We start from the raw sequence: 6376 nt of genomic DNA, 5'->3' as shown, positions 1-6376 counted from the left end.
ATTGATTTTTTCTGAGAATAAGTATTTAAATTTTTGTATTTTGCAATATACTTTTTTGTATGAGCTTGTTGCAAATCATATAATGCAAATTTAAATACATTTATACGTGATATGTTTATCGTACAGAATACAGGAAGTGCAATGCTCACTACAGTTACCTAAATATGACTGACTACCAACTTCTTACTTTGTTAACAACCTGTGCCTTCGTAATTAAATGGCCCTTTTACATTTTAATATATACCAAACACTTTTCTACTATCTCTTCGGAACTAAAGACATTCCATCCTCAAACTGCGAGAAAATTCTGAAGTAATAATAATAACAATATCCGGTGATGGACAGAAGAAAGAAGCCGGCAGTAAACTGAGAGGTCCTGGTGCTAAAAAAACTGACGAATAATAAGTGTAAAAATGTGATTAATAGGAAGTCGATCACTAGCCAGAGTGTTGTTATGATGTCTGACGAAGTGGGCGCTGTCTGGGGGTAGAATTAGCCTGCAGGGTCGGCGCGTTTCCAGTTCCTTAAGAGAGAGCGCTACCCTAGGCAATTTCACTTTAACATGTAAATACGTAAACAAAGCAAAATGAATGTCGGGGATTCTAAGAAAACATGAACCAATAAAGAAATCCTGGCAATGCCTGAAGATGGGAAAGAATCTGTTTCAAGGAGAGAGGGAGCACATCAATTTTTATTTTCTCCGCCGCCAAACAGATAGAAATGCCTTGGTACATAAATTAGGGGCGTTCAATTTGGTCGCGGCGGGGGAAGCGAAGTTGTTCTCTATTTATTGTTATTATCAATCAGAAGGAACTGTGTGCGCCCCGTACCGGAATTGCAACTGAACCGTCCCGGAACTTTATTCTTGAAACAAAAATCAAGGACAAAACTGATTTGAACACTCATACGACTCTCTTAAGAGAGTTAAGACGCAGTCTTTGTTATTAGATTTTATCTTATCTTAGTACTCTAGAGAGAGATAGTTTGCAATGAATCTTACTCATCTTCTTTGTGAGTCTAATTAAATAAATGCTCAACTATTCGTGACGTCACAGCTTCTCCACAACTCAACTACCAATGTGATTAAAATGTTAAAACCATAGCTACAAATATACCGCGGCCATTCTGTAACTGCCAAGTACTAGACGGATATAGAACAATCGAAATTTCTTAGTTCAGGGATACCAACTTTAGTATAATCATGATCGATTTTCTTTTTTTCTAAATGTGTCACAACTTAATTACCCAAACCTTAACATCATCCATGTGAACTATGTCTCAGTGTTTACTTTGCCACACCAAGTTTTGGGGCGACCATCACTATTAGTAATTGTTAGTAATTTTGCCCATCAGGAAGCAATGTTCACCACCTAAAGTTGCCCCTAATACGTAACATCAAATTCTTGTTTGAGATTTTACATTATTCAGTTTCCTCCAAGTACTTCTTTCTGTGGAACATTCTCCTTCTACCAAAATCACATCTCTAGATGGAGTAACTCACTGCTCCTTCAAAATGTAAAATTAAAAAAAAGCCCGAGTAAAGATTTTCTTCAATATGAATTTTACCAGAATTCTCTTGAATTTTCTTGGCTACATTATATCCTTAATAACTTTTAAATCTCATAATGAACAACTAAAAGGTTTCTGCGATTGGGAACTTTCTAAGATAAAAATTTTACATAAAAAGGGCAATTTGAATGACCTTAATAGTGCAATGGTGGTGGTGATGGTGGAGACTCAGAATTTGTTCTTTTATTTTATTGGCAAGAACTGTCAATTGGCCTGTGGGCACTCCTCTTCTTTATTGCCTGAGTTGTAGAATGGATTCCGTTCTCCTCGAATTGCTATGTAAAATGTGTAGAGGTTTACACTAGTAATCGTGAGATATGTCGAAGGAGATAACAGTTGGATATACGTATCATATAGAAATAGGTGAAGTGTCAGGTAAAGTGTTACAAGAAGCAGAACATATTGTATTCCTTCGTTTCGATTTGTTCTAGGGGGGTTTGTTATTCCTTCTGAACAACATGGACGGGAGAAGGGGGAGAGGAAGTACAGAAAATAATATCAAATACATGAATGTTTTGTTATTGTTAGGTTAGGTTAGGTTGATAGAACTGAGCATTGAGGTTTCACACTCAAATCTACACAAACAGTTGCCCACTTGTCAGTATCTGGAGAAGACGATCTGGCAGACAGACAATGTTGAGAGAAGGGTTGACCAGTTGTCTGCTCCAGCCGGGACGTAATGCCAACATGGTCAGGATGTATTGTCGCTAGGGTATCAGTTTGTTTAACGTAGAACGTGCCGGGTCGCTCGTCCAGAGTCTCTAATCTGTCAACACGCTCCGAATACAGGATGTCGCGTCAACAAGTGACCCCTTCCCTTTTGTTTTCAACATCTCTGGTTCTGCCGCCCTGGATTTCCCAGATGATATTGATTCTGCTTGAATCCACATGTACTCAATTTATTACGAGTATTTATGATATTATGTTAATTGTGATATCTCTGTGAGAATTAGTCTAAATATGGACCTACAAACTGTACTTTATACCCGAGGATCATGTTGCCAGAAAAACTTTAATGTGATTGAGCTTAATTTTAAAAAAGGATGGCGCAGAATGACCATAAACTTACAGATGACCTTAACTCCAGCTTAATATTAAGTTATCCTAGGTTTTAATGTACAATTTAGTATTACGAGTGGTAATCTGCTCGGTACACAGATCTAAGAACAGTAAATCTGATCTAGTTGTAATGTTGCAGGTGACAGACTGTCGGAGATGGCGAGCATTTTTCTGTTGCGGGACAGTTCAGTAACCTTTCTCCATTGTCGCGAGACAGAAAAATGAAAGCGATGTCAAAGTTTGAATAGTTTAGTCATGACACATTGACAAACAATTAAAGTGGATCATGCTATATTTATCATTTATCTTTATTACGCTCCACTTTGTGAAGTCACGGGAGCTCAACAAGGAATTTCCGGAGGAAACGCAGAGTAGAAACTGTGCACGATCGCAATACTTCCTCATAGGGGTAAGAACAATGTGTGCAATTCGACAAATTGTAAATGTTGAAACCTGAAAAAAAAACCAGATGAAATAGAAAAACTTTTATGATAGATTGAAGTCCAGCAATTAGAGCTGAACTTGCCCGCGACAGGGCGCCATAAGTACTTGTGACATTTTGCAATTCTTCTCCCAAAATTACGTTTTCATTCTGGCCGACATTTGAGGGCCGGATTTTTTAAAATCCCAAACAGCTGTTTTGTGTTTGTTTTAGCCAAGGAACTTGTTAACATTTGCAGTCAGGTATTTTATCTTCCATGTATTGATGAAAACACAGCATCTTGAATACTGGGTTGGGACGCGAAGTTGGGGGAGATTCTTGCGGTTCTGTTGATGATGTAGTTCGAAGGACTTTCTAAATGCTTTTAGACAAGGGTCTCCCGTGAGGCGGCTTGAAGAACTTTACTGCCGTTCCAACAGCTGACAGCCTCCTTCAGTCTCTAATCACTCGCTTCCTATCATTCAACCTTCACTTCTGCCGTACGGTCAGTGAGCGATGAGAAGAAGAGTAGTGGAGGAGTAGTGCGAGAAGGGGAATTGATCACGAGAGAAAAGATAGAGTAGCCGGGGTGCGGCGGGCGGCAAAGTGGTAACCTCTCGCGCTATCGCCACCCTGAAGGCATCAACACTAACCCTAGCTGACTCACTTCATCAGATAGCGGTGAAGTTGCCAGAGAGACAACGGGACGCTAAGAGCCAGTAGGCCACCAGCTGAGGGGAAGGGCGGACAACTTATTGGAGGCTGAAAATTCAGGTCACGCCCAACTCTGCCAGGCCACGCCCACTTTTTTCAACCCTACTCTCACACAGCGGATTACAGTTCACCTCTACTAACTCACCCACACACTAAGATATATACAGATAAAGGGCACATTTCCACCATCTCGTGGCACAGTTAAGTTTTAACACTTTAACTAACAACATCTCGGTCCAGCGAAAAAGATTTCCAGAATCCAAACAGGAACTTTCGCTTCACCATAGAAAAGAAAAACAAATTAATTAATTTGCCCTTCCTGATTGCCCTGCACTGCCGCCGGCCGCCGTCCACGCATCTACTACTTCTGCAGGTTAGTTTTATTTATTTAAGTTTTCCAAGTTTTATTTTTAATATTAATTATTATTTTTTATGAAATATTTACAACTAAACTAATGTGCAATGCGCTAATAAATGAGGCGAGAAGCGTAATGGAGGTTGCTAATCGCTAGTCGACCAAGTTGATTGCGAGAACTGTCTCTTCGACGATTGGATAGAGGTGAAATTATGGATGAGGATGAGGATGTAGACATGGGAACATTGTATTTTGGTGTAGAGAGATTCGGAAAGACAGATATGGATGGGAACTTGAGTTAGTAATGTAAGATAACTGACTTAAAAGGAGCATTCGTCATTCCAGGAAAGATTAGTAGTGTAGTGTTGGTACGTGTTGATTCCTTAACTAAAAAAGCTATGATAGCGGCAGCAATTGTCGGACGCATTTTAAGTAAGGCAAAATCTAAATCTTTTGATACAGAAATGATGCTCTGTAATCCTATAGTTACGCCTGTTTTACTTTATGCCCCCGAACTTTGGGGGCCGTTACACTGTCGTAGATTGGAATTGATCCCATATAGATTCTATTAAACGCTCTACCATTGGCCTCGGACTACTCCAATGCATTTTGCGAGAATGGAACTAGGATTGAGGCATGTAGAAGCTGAAGTGGTGAAACGCTTGCTTGGCGCTGCCTGCACAGAATACTTACCATGCCACCATCTAGGTTACCCAGACTGTGTTATGAAAGACTTAAAGTGGTTAACACTTGGGCGCGTAATGATCTGTGCTACAACTGGTTCAGTCAAACTAGATACGGTGGGATCCGGATGGGTTTTGAATCAGGATATCCAGACAATACTAAGGGAAACCTCGAACGTAATTGAACCACCATAAGTCGCTAGATTCTGAAGCGGTTATAAATTCAAATTATAATATTTATTACCGAAATCTAACAACTTTTGGTTTGGGAGAACAATATTTACATTTTGTTCAAATTATAGTCAAAAGGAGGTTGATTAGTGAATTGAGGATAAATAATTATAAATATTTTAAGATATATTGGAATGGGGTACACCATAAATTTGAAGGGTCGGAGAACTGTTCTATATGTAAATGCCAATTGTCAGAGAATTTTAGAACAGTATTTGACAGAATGCCTTTTGTATGGATGAACCTTTAAGATTGCAGTACCTGGCAAAATATATGAATGGGGTGAATGACAAAGTGACAAAATAACGAAATTGCTGGAAATCCAAGACAAAGATCTGGCCAATAATATCTATTGTACTTGTAACATACGATATATAGTAGGGTCACTCAAGTTGAGAGCATTTATAAGAAATGAATAGTTTTATCATAGTAATCTATGTATTTATTTATTTTATATTTTATTTGCATTATTATTTTTTATTTCTATTAAAAGTAAATATTTAGGTCATTCGTTGTATATTTATATATTTCCATTCTTTTATTTTATTATTCTACATGTGTTATATATTTTATTTACTTATTTATTATTTCTTTTGAAAATTGATGGAAAAAATTATAATTATTATTTTTGCATATAACTATTAAACCAAACTCCTTTGTACGAGATATGTTTCTTGAAACAAATAAATTATGTATATGTCTATTCTATGTCTATGTCTAGTGTTGGTATGTAAACTGTAGACGTTGGCTCCTTTAAGATGCAGTTACAGTGAATAGGGCGGTAAGGATGCAACCAGTGATAGATACAACCGCAGTTTATTTGAAAGTAAATTGTTAGCTGCAGCTTTTGGAAAGAGTTAGTTCCTGTGATAAAGTCTGTTGCATTTAGGTTTTGTTTGGGAGATCGAAGTAAGCCGCTTTATAGGTTGATTGCAATTGATTGAATAGGCCTATTATGGAAAAAGACGGATGCCAGTGTTGACGGTTGAGAGTTAGATTGGATCTTAAGGGGTCGTAGTTGTTGCCAGTTTTAGAAAGAGAGAGAGCAGTCAGTCTGAGCGTCAAGAGAGGGGGGGATTACAAATTAGCCTGGCTGCTCGAAAAGGAGCAACTCGCTGGACCGCTTTAAATAGAGATTCTTTTTGTCGGAGACTTCCTCGGAAAAACAGTGGCCAGGATTTACTTGGCATTGCACTAATTGCACACGTAAGTTCTCCGACTTTTCTTCTAACACATTGCAATTCGATAAGGGCACTTCTCGGAGAATTAAGTGGGTAGAAATCCCTTGAAAGGGTCAGACCAGTGAGAGATACTGTCCTAATATTACCGAGTATAAAACAGATC

At 38.4% G+C, this 6376-nt stretch overlaps 1 protein-coding gene across 1 annotated transcript in view; it reads left to right on the top strand.

The window, feature by feature from the left end:
- The first annotated feature begins 3781 nt into the window (after positions 1 to 3781).
- The window catches only part of dsf (nuclear receptor dissatisfaction), a 38010-nt gene continuing 35415 nt past the window's right edge, over positions 3782 to 6376 (top strand). The window contains exon 1 of the mRNA XM_074129582.1: positions 3782 to 4136. The gene's annotated coding sequence lies outside the window, so the exon portion shown is untranslated. The remainder of the gene's footprint in view (positions 4137 to 6376) is intronic.

Source organism: Rhodnius prolixus, unplaced genomic scaffold (assembly GCF_049639745.1).
Source record: "Rhodnius prolixus isolate KJV_2025 unplaced genomic scaffold, Rpr scaffold_15, whole genome shotgun sequence".
Taxonomy (NCBI): Eukaryota; Metazoa; Arthropoda; class Insecta; order Hemiptera; family Reduviidae; genus Rhodnius; species Rhodnius prolixus.
This window is presented reverse-complemented; position numbering and strand designations above follow the sequence as displayed.